The sequence below is a fragment of the Notamacropus eugenii genome, chromosome 1 (assembly GCF_028372415.1).
Source record: "Notamacropus eugenii isolate mMacEug1 chromosome 1, mMacEug1.pri_v2, whole genome shotgun sequence".
NCBI classification, from domain to species: domain Eukaryota; kingdom Metazoa; phylum Chordata; class Mammalia; order Diprotodontia; family Macropodidae; genus Notamacropus; species Notamacropus eugenii.
Window position 1 is genome coordinate 630,619,792 of NC_092872.1, and position 19,151 is coordinate 630,638,942.

At 36.9% G+C, this 19,151-nt stretch overlaps 1 protein-coding gene and 1 non-coding gene across 4 annotated transcripts in view; one reads left to right on the forward strand and one right to left on the reverse strand.

Moving 5' to 3' along the window:
* ADD2 (adducin 2) overlaps positions 1–19,151 on the forward strand; it is a 206,279-nt gene that overhangs the window by 33,333 nt on the left and 153,795 nt on the right. The gene's annotated exons all lie outside the window — the stretch shown is intronic.
* Positions 2,954–3,060, reverse strand: LOC140521941 (U6 spliceosomal RNA). The gene has a single exon (XR_011973201.1). It is a non-coding gene; the product is annotated as a U6 spliceosomal RNA (small nuclear RNA).

The window sequence follows — 19,151 nt, forward strand, 5'->3', positions numbered from 1 at the left end:
CAGCTGGCTTCATGTTTTGGGTCAATACTTTACTCTTCTGCAGATAAAACTGTAATTTAAGCCTGTGTTTTTGGAGGCCTAGTAGAGATTTAAATTGGGCAGCTATGGGTTTTGCTTTTGTTTGATTATTATAATTGAGAATTGATACTGTTTGGGGCAAGTTGTTCAAAAGACCTGAATGAAAGTACTTCAGATGAAAATCAAAGGTCACTGTGGAATTTCAGACTTGTAAGGTCTTCCCTCTGTCATCTAAAATTTTTCTTTTATTTAAATGTATTTTTCTGACTATGTTTAAATAGGTTGCCTTTTTACAATTCCACGTTTTCATTCTTAATCAGGAAAGGGTCAGAGTTTCATAGCACTCACCACTAAATATCTTTTCCTTACATAGACTAAAAAATTCAATTTAGATTATTTATAAATTAGAGCAAAGCAAATATGTGTGTATGTGCAATCATATATGCAAAGCCACCAGAAAACATGATTTTTTTGGTTCTATGATTATGTTTTTTAATAGAAAAGACCTCTACACGTAAATCTTCCTCCCCCATTCCTTCTCCAGTCCCCACTCCCCCCCAAAAAAACCCCAAACAGTTATTTTGCCTCGCTAGGTTAGAAACAACTGAAATCTACGATTGTCTCTATGCCTATATTAATTATAAAAAATGCAAAGAGTGAGCAAAATAAGTTATTATATATATGCTTTCTAGTCTTGTAAAGTTAGAATTTACTTTAGATGTTTGTTCAATGACTATATTAGTTGGGAGAAATCATCTGTACTTAGTTTCTTCCACATCAAATTCCTAGCTCAGCAGTCCATTCTTAGGAGACTAATAAAATTTTAAATACAAAAGATAGCTTATACCCTGACAGGCTTATGTTGAGCTGTCTAATCAGAATATCACTTCAGAGAGCAGATGATCTATTCTCTCTGAATGACTATTTCTTTAAAAATTAGGTATTCATATTTTTTCCCCAAATAAATTTCTATATTGCAGACCCATTCATTTCACAGATGGTAAAATTAAACATTGTTATAACTGGAGGGGGACTTTGAGGTCATGGTCATTTAGTACAACTAACTTATTTTACAAAAGAGCAAACTAGGGCCCTGGAATATCCAATGATTCCTCCAAGGCCACACAGATAGGACTAGATGTCAGATCTTCTGGTGTCCAGTTCGTTGCTCTTTCAGTCCCTCCATGTTGATTCTCTATTGACTAAAATTAAGACCTTCTGCAATTAGGCAGCATAAAACAAGGGTATCAAAAATTTGTAGATAAAGTTTAGAAAAGACCTTATTTTAACTAGTTCAATGCTCTCATTTTAATTACGTTTAATTTTGATTTTTTTACTAATGCAGAACATAGAGTTTAAGTGACTTGCCCAAGGTTGTACACGGTAGGGACAGATGAATGAGCATAATTAAAAGTAACCCTCAAGAAACTGAGGACTGGTAAAGGAAACTACTATTAGAAATAAGTATCCATAAAATAATTCCAAATATTGATATCTTGAATGAACTGCATATTATTTGTGACTTCACAATTCAAACATCTGAATTAAGGCTCCATTTCATCTCTCCTTAAAATAAAGTGATTGGACTAGATCTCTAAGGCTCCTTCCAGTTCCAAATCTTCTGTTCCTACATTGAACTGGGCAGATTAACTTCTAACTAAAAATTCATCTGCATAATGAATTTATGTAAAATAATAAGATTGGAAGTTTCCATCTGTCAGAGCCCCATCAAAAGCTCAACTTCCAACACTCAGGCAGACGGATAATCTTAGGGAGATTCCTATGAATAGATGAGTCAAATCTGAGATGGGGAATGGGAGGAGAGGAGAAGAGCTAGGCATGGTAAGGCGCTAAAGGACTTTTGGGGGCAGGGTTGCATCAAACTCCAGAAAGTACAAACAGACAAGATCTGGAATTGGAGCTATAATGATAAGGGCTTTTCCAGGTCTCCACACAGTCCCTGTCACAAAATAGGCAATCAATGAAAGTTTATTGATTGATTATCATAGGGCATTTACAAGTAAGATATCACCACCATATGTGGAAAAACCACCATACCACCAAAAGGCATTTCTGCTTATCTAAGCAGTATTTCTGCTTATCTAGCAGTAATAATATGACTGCTAGCATTTATAAAACACCTTAAAGTTTGTAAAGCACTTTACAAATATTAAATCATTTTATTGTCAAAACAACCCTAGGAGGTAGGTGCTATTATACCCCCATTTTACTGAGTCAGACAGTTTAAGTGACTTACCCAGGGTCTCAAAGTTGATAATTGTGTGAAGCAAGATTTCAACTCAGTTATTTCTGGCTCCAGGTCCGTTGCTCTATCTGCTCTACTCGTAACTGTCAATCATTGTTGTTTTTGTTATTCAGTTGTATCAGTCTCCTCATGACCCTATTTGGGGGTTTTCTTGGGAAAGATGCTGAAGTAGTTTACCATTTTTTTTCTCCAGCTCACTTTACAGATGAGGAAACTAAAGCAAGCAGGGTTAAGTGACTGACCCAGGATCACTCACTAGTAACTATCTGAGGTCAGATTTGAACTCAGGAAGATGAGTCTTCCTGACTCCAAACTTGCCACTCCATCCACTACACCATTAATTGCCAGTCATAACTGTATTTTTTCCATTTTTAATTTGTTTGTTTTCAGTTTTCTACAATCATTTCCATAAGTCTTAGATTTTCTCCTCCACCCTTTCCCCTTCCTACCCAAGATGGCATGCAATCTTTTATGGGTTCTACACATACATTCTTATTAAACACATTTTCACATTAGTCATGTTACATGGAAGAATTAAAATGAATGAGAGAAACCATGAGAAAAACCCAAACAAAACAAAACACAAGAGAAAATATTCTGCTTCATTCTGCTTTCCAATTCCATAGTTCTTTCTCTGGATGTGGATGGCATTTTGCCTCAAGAGTCCTCAAAAATATGGAATGCTTCACGAATTTGCATGTCATCCTTGTGCAGGGGCCATGCTAGTTTTCTCTGTATCATTCCAATTTTAGTATATGTGCTGCCGAAGCAAGCACCGTAACTGTCTTTAAAGGTCAAGTTCTAATGGTACATGCATTGATATCAAAGGCAGATAAGTCTTTCCTTATCTACTAGGAGGAAATTATATCTGTCTCATTTTATATACACATACATACCTGTGAATCTCTATGGGTATACATATATATATATATATATATATTTAGGTATTGGTCATATTTTATTTTATATTTAGACATTTGGATTTGGATCTTAGTTTCTTTACTAGACTATGGTCCTTGAAGATGGTGACTTATGTTTTTCCTGTCTCTTTCATCCTCTAGCATAGTATCTTTCATATAATGGATGAATTAATAAGCATTAAAAATAAAAATAGAATAAGTGCACTTTAAGATGCAGAGAGTCATGAATAACAGAGCCAACCTTGGAGTTGGGGTTCAATATGGTTCAATTTCTGCCTTTGACACATAGTAATAGTTGGACCATGGGAAAGTCCACTCAACCTCTAAGTACCCTGAGCTACTCTTTAAGATGGTTCTAAATGAATGATCAACCTGAATTGGGGGAGTGAATCTCCATGTCAGAAATTCCATACACTGATAAAACCGTGGATCTAGAGCCCTCCCCAGCTCCCACTAATCCTCCAGTGGTTGATTTGAATTCTAGTTCCTTTTCCTTCTACTAAAAGACTTTTGCTATTTTTCTTAGTTTCAAGAAAGTGTTCCCTAAGGAGAATCACTAATGGCCATATATAAATGAAAACATATTTCCAGTTAAGAATTTAGAACCCACAAATCTTTTGCAGATGTATGCTCAATTACATATTATGTGCTAGCCCTTAAGAGGCAAACAGGAAGGATGTTGGAATAAGAATCAACCTTGTAATTGTGACGGTCTAGAAGACTAATCTTACCTTATTCACTAATTGTGTGACCCTGGACAAGTCACAGTCTTTTTGAGCCTCACTTATCTGCTTGAATATTTTGAGCTATCTGGGTGATAGGATTATTCTACATACGACTGTAAATTCCTTAAAAAGCGTCATCTCTTGCTTATGGTGCCATGTTTTGGGATGTTCGATAAATTCTCAGGGTCAGTGATGAGATGCCAACATTCTAGGATGTGTTGTGTGTACATATAATGTAATATTTTCTATTGAGAAGTTTGGGGTTTGTTTACTTCCTTGATTTATCTATTGATATCTCCTTGTCATCATACAATACCATTAGCCTAATCAATAGTCTTGTAGAAACCTGCTTCAATTAAGAACCACAAAGCAGTGACATTAAAAGTTTTCCTTACATCTTTGAAGTGTTCTGGGAGACTTTTTTGTTTTGGATTTGTTTTATTTTTTTGCCTTTTGAGTACTAATAAACTGTAAGTTTCTTGAGGTCAGAGGCCATATCTTGTTCATCTCTGTACTTAATGGAGTAGCTAAACACAGTGTCATGCACATAGTCATTGGGAGTGGAGTGAAAGCATGATGGAAATCACCAGCAATTTTCACCTCCTGGGCTATTCATTTATTCAGTCTTTTGATATTTCTTGCGTTCAACTATTGGTGGTTCTTAGAAATAGAACATATCTATCTACAGTGTCAGTATGCTTCCCTCCCTTTAAATCATTTTAGGATTTAGAAATTTAGTACCTTTTTTGAATACTACAGTTACTTTTCAACCCACATTCTTATTTCACATTTGTACTTTTTCTTATAACAACACACTTAAACAAAATCATTCTCTATAACTGCCTCTGTGAACAGAATATGTAACATTCCATACTTGTAGTTTTTCACCTCTTTACTAAAAAGAAAGAAGTTCCATTAGTCATTTGGAAACAATGATATTTGTTGCATTTGGTTATGTCTTTTGATGTTGTCTTCTGGTTCTACTTTCTTTGCTCTGCATCAATTCACACAACTTTTATCATACTTCTCCAAATTCCTCACATAAGTTGTTCCTTCAAATGCAATAACATTCATACACTACAATTTACTCAGTCATTCCTAAAATGATGGGTACTTACTTTTTTTTAAAGCATTTTGCTACTACAAAGAGTGATACTATGAATATTTCAATCAGTTAATCACAAAGCATTTATCAAGTTCTTACTGTGTGAGAAACTTTGTGCTGAGCTCTAGGGATAAAAAGAAAGACTCAAAAGCAACAAAAATCCTTGAGGAGCTTGTATTCTAACAGGAAAAAAAAATTAGGTAAATACAAGATATTGGGACAGGGGTAAATTTCAGAGGTCCAAACAGGGAGTGAGGGGAACAAGGAAAGACCTACAGAGAGATCTAAGACTTGAAACTAAGGTATAGAGATGAGAGGACACAGCACATTAGGCATGAGGGATGGCCAATGCAAAGGCATGAAGACTGGAGATGGAGTATCATGTTTGAGGAACTGCAAGTAGGCATTATTATGAATAATAATATAATCTTTGGATTATAGAGTCTATGGAAGGGACTCAAGTATAAGAAGACCTAAAAGTCAAAAATTCTCAAGGAAAGTGAGCAAGGAACCAAGTTATGAAAAGTGTTAAATATCAAACAGAGGACTTTTTATAGGGGGTCCCAGAAGTTTAAGCTTTAATAACTTAATGTTCCACTAAGATTTTTGGGAACCTTATATTTGATCTTAGAGGAAGGGAGATCATGAACACTTAAAACAAAAAAGAGATCAGAGACAGAAGCAAGAAGTACCATGAAGAGAAAACTGTCATCTCAAAAAAAAAAAATACCAAAGAGTCATAGGTAGGAAGTATCAGGATAGCAATGATCTATTAATTCAGCAACATAAATACTTTGCCCAGCTCAGAAAACTAAGAAGGTAGGTGAAAAACCAGGAGAAAAGAGAATATCCCACAAAGAGACCAAAAACAAAATAAATTGAGAAAAAGTGATTTGTCTGGCAACTAGGAGAGAGTTGGTCCCGTTGGACAGAACAGTTTCATTTGAACGATGAGCTCAGAAATGCGATTGCAGAGGGTTTAGAATTAAGTGAGAGAGAGGATGTGAAGATGTAAAAGATTTTCTCAAGGCATTTAGCCAAGAAGAGAAGGAGATGGTGGGGATGGTAGGATGGGGGGATGGTCTGAGTAGGGGAGGGGTAGAGGAGAAGGGAGGGATGGTATATCTGTAGGTAGCAGAGAAGGAGCCAGAAATTAAGGTGACACTGAAGATTAAAAAGAAAATAGTGTTGATATTGAGGGCAATCTGCTCAAAAAGTAGGAAAGGATGGGATCAAGGGTATATATAGAGGAATTGCCTTTGACAAGGAAAAGGACCATTTCAGGAAACTTCAGTGAGAGAATGAGGAAATAAATATGTCTGAGTAATGTGAGATGATGAAGAGAGGAGAACATGGAGTTTTCAATGAATGGCCTCTTTTTTTTTTTTTTTTGAAGTATGAGATGAGGTCCTTAGCACAGAGGGTGCCATTGAAGGCTTGCAGAGAGGCAAGAATATTTGAAAAGCAGTTGTGGAGAGAAGGATTTCGAATCAGTTTGGGAAGAGTAGAATGATTACCTATGCTGCCATGAGGACTTCATTTAAATTATATATGAAAAGGCTGGGGTTGTTACAACCTTAACTAGGTGAAAATATGTCCCAAATAACAGGAAACTCATGGACTTTGAACTAAGTGCAAAAAGCATTTGAAACCCTGAGAAAGAGCTGTCTGGAGAGGGAGGAGGGCCTGGTAATCAAAGGAGGACCCTCCAGCTTTGAAGGTTCTGGCTGATGTTGGATTTCTCATCTTTCCGTTGATGTCCTAGCATTGTACTCCAGGGGACATCAGCTGTTCACACAGCGTCTTAAATAGCATCCCCAGATTTGCTGGTGCATCATTGTGAGATAAGGATGAATTGAACTCATAATTTTATAATGATCCCAGAAAAGAAGTAATACCATCGCTAAGGGGACCATCTTAAGCACCCCCAAGAATGGGTGAAAAGAACTTTGGTTAATCAGGAGCTTACCCCTTTGCCTCATGTATTCTCTAATCTTCAATTTATCTTCCACTAGATTCTGTATGTACTTTTTTTTTGCACCAACTGCTTTTACTATATCACGTTAGTACATACCATTATCTAAAAGCTAAGTAAGGCTAGCTGGCAAAATGATTCCCAATTGATAATCTTAGGTAAAAGCACATTAATGGAGGCTGGAGCCAAAGTCATTAGAAACCACCTCAGGTATACCTCCCATACCTTCCAAGTTGGCAAAGACAACGGATAAAATCAGTCAACACTGGAAAGATTGTGAGAAGTTAGACACATGAATATAATGTTTATAGAATCCTGAATTGGTCTAGATGTTCTGGAAACTAATTTGAGATTATGCTTCCCCAAAATTACTAGTTTATAGACTTTGACTGGCTCCCACTACTTGACATATATCTCAAAAGAGGTTGGAAAGAAAAGAATGGTCTCAGCTCCAAAAGATGTAGCCAGCCGAGTTTTGGGGACACAACTCATCTAGTGGGAGCAAAAATTGGGACAAGAATGTCCCAGAGTTTATATGGGCTACAATATAAATGTGATTTTTTTAAGTGGATCCAATCAGGACAATTTTGTGGTTTCCCCAAGCTCCTTTTGGCAACAGGTAAATAAAAAAGAAGGAGGTGACTGGTAGAAATAATTCAGATTTGGGGTTTGGTAAGGTGGGTCCAGTGATAGGATATAGAGGTCAGGAATTTTAGAGAGAAATATAGTAAAATAGGGGTTTGGCTTACTGAGGGGTCAAGATAGGGAGAGTGCAACCAGTCCAAAAGTGATGGTCTAGAAAAAAACTGAGGATTGGTGTGCCTGGAAGTCAGGGTGAAGACAAAAAGTAGAGTTGGGATCATAAGACATATGGAAAGAAGGATCATTCTTTTCCTTATAACTCCCTTCTCTGAGATACATGTTAAGTAATGGGAGTTTGTTCAGTCAAAGACTATGAATATGAATTGTTTTGTAATTTTTTGGCATAGTTCCAAATTGATTTCCGCAACATCTCAACCAATTCAAAATTCTACAAACTGAACACCCACAAGATTGAATTGAGCCTGACTTTCATGTGTCTGACTTCTCATGTCCTTTCCAACATTGATTAGTTTTATCCTTTGTCTTTGCCAACTTGGCAGATACGACACAATATCTTTGAGTTGTTTGGCATTGCAATTATCATTAGTGATTTTTAGTATTTTTCACATAGTAGTTGATATATTTCTTCTTTTTAAAACTTTTTATATCTCTCTCTACTTATCTATTGGAGAATAATTTTAGTTTTATAAATTTATGCCAATTCCTTACATATCTTGGTTGTCAGACTTTCATAAGATACTCAGTGTGATTGGTTGGGTTTTTTTTGCCTGAGTTCAATTCAGTTGTAGAATTGTGAATTGGTCTAGATGTTCTGGAAATTACTTTGGGATTATGCTCCCCTCAAATTACTCTGAAACATACAATAGGACATTATAGGCACTTAATCTCTTAGTACTGTTTAAGTAACTTTCTAAAATGTTAAGTTTCAAAAAAAATTGGTCATCTAAGTTGTTGAAGGGAGTTTTCTTGCCAGGAGTTCCCTACACAGATGAAATCTCAGGTCAGGAAAAAGTTGTTAATAATATTGTATGGTTTTTTCCTCTGCTTTATCACTCCCTGGTTTGGGAATCTGCACTATGTTTTTCTCATAAAGCACCTTCTTTTTAATTGTTGAGAATAACTTTTGTAAAATATTTGTTTTTTAATTATCTGATAGCACTCATTTCTAAATTATTCTGGATGAGGTAAGTACTCTTTAAGTCAATGAAAAAATTAATTAAAAGGTGTTCTCTCATAGTGTTGTTTGCTTTAACAAAATTTTCACTTGTAAGGGATTTAAGTAAAAGAGAAAAGATTACTTTGATCCAAGAACACAGATGTTTTCTAAGTACTGCTTATGCTTTCCTTTTTTTCCCATTTCTATTGAACTGATAAAAAGTTTTGAAAGAGGAAAGATAAGGGTGTGGAAATCTATTTTTAAATACAATAATTTATTCTTCAACAACTATTTGTTAAGTTCCCACTGTTTGCCATATGATGATCAGTTGAAGCAATCTGGATATGTTTATTCTGCAGAAGAGAAGATTTAGGGAGAGACTTGATAACTGCCTTCAAGTGTCTGAAGAGATATCCTATCGAGGTGGGATTAGACTTCCTCTGCTTGGATCCAGAACATTAGGAACAGTCAGTGAAAGTTGCAAAGAGACAGATTTAACCTCCATCTAAAAGAGGTGTACCACTGACCATGTGTACTAAGTACTCTAAAAGAAAAAACCTCCTAATAATTAGAACTATTTAAAAGTGATATTAGATGCTTTGGAAGGTTTCCACTCATTGTAGATCTTCAGACAAAAGATGGATGACCAGTTGTTAGGGACATAGTAGGGTCTATTGTTGTTCAAGCATGGGGTGGATCAGTTACTCTCTGAGATTCTGTGATTCTACAAAACCTCCCTAGGTCTTAGGATAGTTATAAAAGTTGTTGTAATCACAGGGGTAGAGATTGTAGTTGTATCTGTACAGGGAATTCTCAGATGAGGAAACTCTTCTGGAGCAAATCAGCCTCTCCTCTTCCACTTAGTGTCTTAGAAAGTAACACAGAGCACTAGGAGGTTAAATGACTTGCCCAGGGTCACACAGACAGTATGTGTCAGAGACAAGACTTAACTAGATCGGTTCCTGGCTTCAAGGTCAGTGCTAACTCTAATGTGGATAGCCAAGGGTGGGCATCCAGTGGCCTATAGCACACCTGACAAACTGGTTCACAGCTTCATGGTATTTGGAACTGAAACCAATCTCAGAGATTAATTATTCCATTTATATCCCTCATTTTTGGGGGGAGCCACCAGGGTCCCACGAAAAATTGCAAAGTTTCTTTTTTGGTGACCATTGAATATTCCTTTCTAGTCCCTCCTTAATCTCCAGTTTCTTCCATAATTCAGTGCCCTTATATTGTTTTCTGCTGCCCAAAGTCCCCTATTTTAACATTTTACCCAAATCTGTCTTCCCTTGAAATGTCTGGTCTTCTCAGTTATCTCCTTCATAGCTACCCCCCTCCCATTTAAAATGTGTTAAGGCTTGCAAAGCATTGCTCTCAGAACCCTATGAGGCAGGTAGTATCTGTATTATTATACCCATTTTACAAATGAAAGGAACCGAGTCTAGGAAAAATTAAATAACATACCTATGGTCACACAGCTAATAACTTTAGAAACGCTCACCATGTGTGCCATGTATTCTAAGCCCAGTATTTTTTCCATGCCATAACCCCTAATTTTAAAAATCCAAAAAACTAAGAAATAACCATCAAATAAACCTCTTACTTCTTCAATGGCACATTGTTAGTTGGGTGGTGGGAGGGAAACAATCTTATTTAACCAACCCACACCATCTGTACCAAGGTCCCAGACTACCACAATCATACTGGAAGCAAGGGGCAGCATGGTCTGGTTACCAAGGGCCTTCTAGGTCCTCAGGTGCAGCCTTTTGACTGAGTCCAAGTTTTACAGAATTAATCCTTTTATTAAGGAGATTTGTTCTGTGAGGTCTGGATTCAGTCAAAGGGCCACACTTGAGGATCTAGAGGGCCACATGTGGTCTGGAGGCTGCAAACTCCCTACCCCTGTTCTAGTAGAAAGAGCTCTGGATTTGGAGTCAGATTGCCTGAGTTCCAACCCTCATCCTATTTTTGCTCTGTGACATTTGACAAGTCACTTATATTCTCTAAGACTTCAGTTTAATAATCTGTAAAACACTGGAAGGAGAGGGAGAAGGGTAGAACCAGACAATCTCTAAGGTCCCTTACAATTCTAAATCTAAATAAATTTGTAAGGCTCTCATAATAACTCAGTGAATACTTGAACACACACGCATACCCTTTCATTAAGGCAAAACATGTGGGACTGAACTTCTTTGCTCCCACACCCCCTTGGGTAACTCTTTTGTAGCATTTCTTTTTTTCCTTCAAGGATGTCTTTGATATGCTGCACAAATCAAGATCCATGTAGATGTTGACTTAAAAGCAGGATTTATCATCGGAAGGAAATGAGAAATTGGTTTTAATGGTTTCTGTTCATTTGTTTTGGGCTCCATACTCACAGACTTCAGTCTATCAATGAGAATTGAGAAAAGTATCATTGCCCCAGATTCTGACAAAAAAGTGGCCTTGGTGCTCAGAGTAAGAGTAGTGGATTTGGAGACTGAGGACCTTTATCTCAATCTCAACTTTACAACGCTTGTTACTATTGTGACTCTGGTCAAGTCTCCTTTTACAAATGAAGGAATTGAGACCCTCTGGGGGGTCTTCATTTTTTTGTCTATAAAATGAAGGAGTTAGAATGCATGATCTCTGAATTCTAAGAACAGAGAACTGATGATTCAGCAAGATGTTCTGCCAAGTAAATAGCGTATTTCCCCTCATATTTAGAAGTATCATTATTTCTGTCCACTGCATGCTGGGATCCTTATCAGCAACCAATAAATGGTGCTGATATACATACCAAAAGCCATGCATCTATTACCAGTGCACTGTTTGATTTGACCATGGGACTAAAACCTAGCAAAAAACTAATCTTATCAAGCTCAGAAATTCAGTCATCTTTCCTTAACCTTGTGGGGGAAAAAAGTCTTACACAACTTTCCTGCCACCATTTCCTTTGTTTAATTTGTATGATTGGAATCAGAAAACCTGGACTTAAATCATGCAGAGACAATAGCCTGTGGCCCTGGGCAAGTCACTTAAGGAATCAGTTTGGTACGGTAGGAAAAGTGCTAGATGTAAAGTTATAGAAATAGGTTTCAGATCCCAGATCTGCTGCTTATCACCTGTGTGACTTCGAATAAGGCACTTCATCTCCCTGGTCCTCAGTTTCCTCCCTTATGAAAGGAAGGGATGGGACCTGGTCTCTGAGGTCCTTTCTAACTCTGTCTTTGATCCTAGGATCCTAATACCCTTAAGCCTTATTCTTTCATCTGGAAAATGCCCTAACACCCCTCAGAGGTCACCTTTGTTATGTTTCACAAATTAGCAATTAATGTGAAGATTTTAATAAACCAATCTTGTTTGAAGTTTAGCTCATTTTGGGAGGGGTTTACTCATTGTTTGTCTAATGAAACATTATTAGTCATGAATTAATATAATTTCTCCTTCTCCCTAGACTCTTAAAGTTATTTAAATTTTTCAAAATGGACTGCTAGTAATTTTATTTCATTTTCTTCAGTTACTGGAAAACATTTTTTTTTTAGCAGAAGAAGACAAAAGGGTGCTGGTTATACTTCATTTTCTATGATGTCATGTCTCCTAAGCAAATTTCTAGGGATATTTTCCCATACATCTTAGAGTAACAGTTTCTCAGTCTACACATTGTCATCTTCATATTTGTAACAGAGATCTCTGTTCCACTTCTGTAGCCATATTCACCTATCATCCTTCTTTTGGGACTTTTTGGCTTCTCTGGAGATGTGAATACATTTTGAGAGTCAGAGTTCTGTTTCTTGGAACTCAGGTCTCAACATATCTGCCTGTGCTTTGGTCCTCAAGGTTTCCCCACAATTGTCTCTTGTCCATTTGTGTCCTGCTCACCAATGTGTACAGACAAACCAATCCAATCCAACACTTAAGTGTATACTTACATTCAAAGCATGGTGCTTGGTGCTGTGGACAAAAGAAAGCAAAAAATAGACTTTGTTATCAAGGAACTTATTGCCTACTACTAGAAAAAATATATAAAAAAGATAAGTTTAATTATGTTTTTTGGAGGAAAGAGAGAGAAGGAACAGCTAGGCAGATCAGAAATGGCTTCTTATAGAAGGCAGAACATGAACTGAGCCTTAAAGGAAACCAGGGATTCTAAGAAATGGAGGGGAGGAGAGAGAACTGTCAAGATACAGGAGACTACCTCTGCAAATGTATAGAAGCAAGAGGATATTTGAGGAATTGTCTGACAAACAGCAGATAGACCTATTTGACTAAAATGTAGAGTGTGTGATAAATAAAAATGTGAAATAAATCTGGAAAAGTAGGTTGGATTCAAATCCGAAGGACTTTAAATGTCTATCTGAGGAGTTAGGTGGCACATTGTGCTGAGTGCTATACCTGAGTTGAGACCTGAATTCAAGTCCAGCTTCAGACACTCACAAGGTTTTAACCCTGGACAAGTCATTTAACCTCAATCTTCCTCAATTTTTTCATCTGTAAAATGGGGATGATAAAAGCACCTACCTCCTACAGTTGTGGTGAGGATGAAATGAGGTAATATTTGTAAAGGGCTTTGCAAAATTCAAACTATTACGTAAATGCTATGTATTACAATTATTATCTTAGAGTGAACGGGGGCCATTGAATGTTCTCAATAGGGAGAATGACATCATCAAACTTGTGCCTTAGGAAGGTTATTTTGGCAGCTTCATGGATGATTGGGAGCAGGGGAGAGACTGGAAGCCAGGTGTTCAATTAGGACGCTGTTGTAAATAACCTAAGCAACTGAGGAGGAAAGCCTGAACTAAGATTTTAACCATTTGAATGGAATGAAAGGTAAAGATATGTCTCCTAGAACATGACATAGTTTTCTTAATTCTTCATTAGTTAAGTATATGTGTGATTTCATCTGTTTGGCTCCTGAACCCTACTGTGCTTTAGTAATCTGTTCATGAGTGGCTAGGTTCAAGAGAAATAATTCCTGGGTTGGCAGCTCTATTAGTTACCATCTTTTCCACACTTATTCAGGTTGTTTCTTGGATAATAGATGGGTAATCCATTGCCGGGTCCTTTGTAGGAAATGTGAGAGCTCAGATTCCACTGCTTTGAGAACCCAGGATTGCCTCCCTGTTCCCCAATGAATGTAGAATAGAGCCCAAAACCAGGATTTTAAAAAAATGCAATAAAATACATGATTTGTTGATATTAAAATTCATCTTCTTAGATTTGGTCTGATATTATAGCTTGTTGAGATATTTTTAGATTCTAACTTATCCAATGAGTTAGCTATCTGTTCCATTTTTGTGTCATCTACAAATTTCATGCATACACCATCCATGCCTTTAAAGTCTCTGGTAAATTGTTGAACAATGTAGGCTATTGCTGTAATGGAAAGATTAGTGATTTGGAGAGTGAGAATGTGGGTTCCAGTTCTAGCTCTGTGGTTTACTGCCTTCATTACCTGGGGCAAATCACTTCATTGGATGTTAGCAAAATGAATGAGTCACACTATATGGCTTCCATGGTCTCATGTCTCTGAATCTATCATTATACGAATTTGTTTCGGTTGTCTGTGGCTAAATTGTCATTTTTCTCCGTTTTAAGTTTTTGAAACTTAGTTCTTTGGATTCCTACAGGGAATATGGATTTTCCAACTCATTTTCTCTTATATTAAATACCAGGTAAGAGAAGGGTTTTTTCGTCCCCTGTTGGACATTATGTGGAAAGTTTTTAAACTGGATACTTTAGAAGGTTAGTTTCAGGTGTAGTATTAAAGTTAAAATTCTTACCTGTGGATGTGATTAACCTTCCCAGAAGCCTAACTGCTGTCACTGACCCTGGATTTCAATATGAGATTGCCTCCCTCCACTCCCCCAAAAGAAGACATTTGAAAACCTCCCCATATCATTTAATATTATTGTGTAATTTATTATTATAATAATTCTCTGTTCTAAAGATGTCCAGCAGACATCCCTAGGGATCCCAGTTTGTATCTTTTCTTTTTTTTAGTGAATACAGTGCCAAAGTTTTCAAAAGGCAGATATAAAAATCATCTTAAAGATACTTTCTAAGTCACAAGAGTAATAGCCCCCAAGGAACATGTAATCTAGGACAATGTGATATCTACACATACAATCAAAATCCACAAATGGAGCACAAATACATGAGAAGTATAAACAAAGTAAAATGTGAAGTCTGTAGAGGGAAAGAAGAAGATTATCCCTGGTAGGAAGAGAGTATCTCAGCATTCTTGGATGGCATGGCACTTGAGATAGGATTTAAGGAAGGCTACATGGTGAGAATAAGGAAGAAGGGTGGTTGACAGCATTCTAGACACAAAGAACAGTGGGTTCAAAGACATGGTAGTGGGAAATCCTGGAGCATATAGAGGGAGTGGAAAGCAGTACAGTTTGGTGGAATGAAGGGAATTATATGAAGTCAGTGAAGTAGGAAAGATAAGAGACATCTTATTTATAGCGCCTTACATACTATTGGGAAAGTTAGATTATTTTCAGTAGACAATGGGGAACCATTAGAGGGTTTTGAGAAGAGTTGTTCTGTGACCAGATCTATTTGTAAGAAAGATGAACCTGTTGGAGACATGCAGAATGAACTAGAGAGGGTAGAGGAAGGAAGATCTGTTAGGAAATTATTGCAATAATCCAGGTGGTCATAAGGACCTAAATGGTGCTGCTAAGTGGGGACAGAGATGAGTTGATTTAAAATTTGAAAAGGAAGTAGAAAATAGATGAAATTGTTTTTGTAATTTATTACAATCACCCATTCCTTAAAAATGGAATCATATAATCTTGGAATTGGAATGGACTTCAGAGGCCATATAATTCAATCCATATCTGAATGAAAATTCCAGCTATAACATCTCCCACAAGCGTTCCAAAAATAAGATTCTTTGCATGAAGAGCTCCAGTGGGAAGGGAGGGGAATATCATGCCTGCTATGTACCACTCACATTCCTAAGCATTTTTTGCAAATATTATTTCATTTGATCCTTGCAACATCCCTGTGAAGTAGGTGCTATTATTAACAAGTATATTTTACAGTTGAGAAAATTGAGGCAAACAGAGGTTGTATGACTTGCTCAGGGATAAACAACTAGCCAGTGTCTGAGGATGGATTTGAACTCAGGTTTTCCATTGTATTAGGTCCATTGTACCACCACCTGACAGCTACAGATGTGGGTCTGATTACAGCAGAAAACAATGGGACTTCCACATTTCTAGTCCTACACACTATACTTTTTAATTCAGTTTGAGTGAATTAGCTTTCTTGGATACTGTATCACACTTGTATTCATATTAACCTTATAGAACACCCAAAAAACCTTATCCTTTTCATATAAACTGTCATCTAACCACCCTCTACTTTGGACATACCAATTTCATTTTTTGACCAAATATGAGGTTTTATATTTATATCCTTCTTCAAAGCTAAAGCCACCCAGGGAGCAAGCAGCTACCCCTCCTTCCTCCCTTTTAATTAATTTTCTCAAAGCAATCTCATTGATAGATGCCATTACACTCATAACTTTACTGTTACTCCACAGTTGGTTGAAAGTCTATATTGAATACATTTTTTAAATTTTAAAACAAATGAAGAATAAAATGCTTTAAACTGTTCCTTGCATGTTCCATCTTTTGGTGTTTGTAGTTCTTTTAAAAATAGCTTAGCTGTATTCACACCTGCCTGCAGAATATCAGAGCATTCCCAGGGAAGTGTAAGGGTTTGAATATTCAATTCAGCAACTGACTGAAAGAGTGTGCATTCCTATTTGACTTTATATCTTCCTTCATCTGTTCTTGAAAGACTTGTTCTGGAAGTATTACAAGCGCAGAAGGGTACATAATCCTCATTAAGATCCTTTTGAAATTAAAAAAAGGTTAACTTTTAATAACAGGCTGTAAAATAGAAACAAAACCAACTCCTCTCTCCACAAATAATCTTTTCATATACAGAAGCCATATTTCAATTGCCACCAAATCTGAAATGAATGCACTGAAATGAGAATGACCTCATCTAGTTGCCCTGAACTTTATTTAATACTTTTGTTTGATGCTTTCTATATATGTGACTCTATACAAATCACTTCCCATTCTCTGGGCCTTGGTTTCTCCAAATGAAAAAGAAATGAAAGGTTGGGCTACATGATCTCTAAGAGTATATTACAGCTAGATCTCTGACTTTTATCAAGACCCTTACGTAAAGTATTGTAAAGGTCACTCTTTTCAACTCATGCTGTGTCGACTGAGACTATTCAGTGATAAAATTTCTCCATTAGTTTACTATTTTTGGCATGGGATTTATGTGTTATTTCCTTGATTTTTACTGTTTCTGATCTTCAGGGTGTGCACGATGGTGACAGCTCAGAAAGATAATAGGACTGGATTTTAACTAAAGTATAATGTTCAGAGAGAAGGACGCAATGATCCCTCTATACTCTGTCCTGATCGGAACATATCTAAAGCATTATTTCAGTTTGTGGTGCCACATTTTAGCAGGGACACTAATGAACTGGGGATTATCCACTTTAGAGAAGAATCAGATTCATCTAATATGAGAACCAGTTAAAGGAACTGGGGATAGTGGAACCAGAGATTTCTGTCTTCAAATATTTGAAGGGCTAGCATGTGGAAAAGGGTTTAGAAATAGGACTTTTAAATAGGTTTTTGTGTGTCTTAACACTGACTTCTTTTCAGAATATTTTTAAATGCATAAAACACCCAGATTAAAAATGAAAGTCTTAATATGGATCGTCTCATGTTTCTAAGTGCATAAAAGAAAATACATAGATTACAAACAAAACCAATTATATTCAAATGCAGTTTCCAAAATATTTTTTTCTTGAAGTTAATGGCTACCAAGGATATGAACCCTTATTTTTAAAAGTTGTTCTGTTTGGCTTCTGAAGGCAGAATGGGAACTGATAGGTGGAAGTGCCTGAAAGGGCAGATTGTTGTTCAGACGAAGAATAAACTTCCTAAGAACTGGAGCTGTCCAAGAATTAAATGAGCTTCTCTGAGATAGGGTCTAGTAATAAGTTTACTGTCAGTGAAGATGTTCGAGCAGAGATCAAATGACCCCTTGTCAAGAATATTTTGACAAGGGGTCAAGGAGGGGATTCTTACTCAGGTACAGGTTGGAGTAGGTAACCCCTGAAATACCTTTCAGCTTTATGATTCTCTGCTCTCTGCTACTTACTTACCGTGTGTGTGTGAGTGTGAGAGTGAGTGTGTGTGATCTCTCCAGATCGACCCTCGGTGAGTTCCTTCACCTCTCTGGGGCTGTCTCCTCATCTTGAAAGTGAGAGTATTGAACTATCTTAGGTCTTTTCCAAGTCTAAATCCTCTGATCCCACAATGCTATGATTATATGAACCAAGAATGGTAAGGGTGGGAGAAGTTACTTTTATCCTTTTTTGGTATCAGATGGTTGAGGATTCATACTAATTATCTCGGCATCCCTTTATTTAGAATTTATCCTCCTTCACTCTTAACACCACACTTCTGTGATTTTCAACATGCTCATTTGCCTCCTAAATTAGCTACATCTGTTACCATAGTTATGCAGCACGCAGTTTAACTCTTTCCATGCTTGCTCTGAATGTGCTCACATTCATTTTTTATTTCTGGCATCATCTTCAATGGTAGCCAAGACTTCTGCAATGCTGTAATTGTTAGGGAAATTTTTCTGTAGGCTAAGCTGAAAATTACCTGTAAGTAATTTCTATCCATTGACCCAGTTCCATATGCCCCCTCCCCCCAGGGTCAAGTAGAACAAATCTATTTCCCAATCCATATTTCAGTGCCTCATACATCTGGTCCTAACCCCCAGATCCCCAGTCTAGACTTTGGTTCATTTATATAACCATAATGGTTGGCTTCCATTCCTGTTGCCCTTTCTGTGGGTGGAACAAAAGAGTTCTTCACTTGGGGTGCATAAATTTGGCTTTTTAAAATATTACCCTGAGAAGGGGCCCATAGGCTTCATTAGCCTTCTAAAAGAGTTTCTGACAAAAAAAGTGAAGAACTACTGTTCTCGATGTATTCTGAAAGGGGAAATGGAGAATGTGAGATCAATTCCCTGGTCTGAGATGTTAGGCTTTTATCAGTGCTATCTAAGATTGCATTATATATTTTGGCTACTATGGTCAACTTATTTTGTTTTTGCAGCCTTTGTCCTGTAAAGTTCAGATTCGGTCAAAGGGCCTCACTTGAGGACCTAAATAGCCATATGTGACCTCGAGGCTGCAGGTTCCCCATCCCTGTTGTAGAACAATTTGTCTTTTTACATGAACAGCTTCCTAGTCATGTCTTTCGATTCTGTTTTTTTTTTTAATTTATTTATTTAACTTATAACATTCATTTTCACAAAATTTTGGGTTCCAAA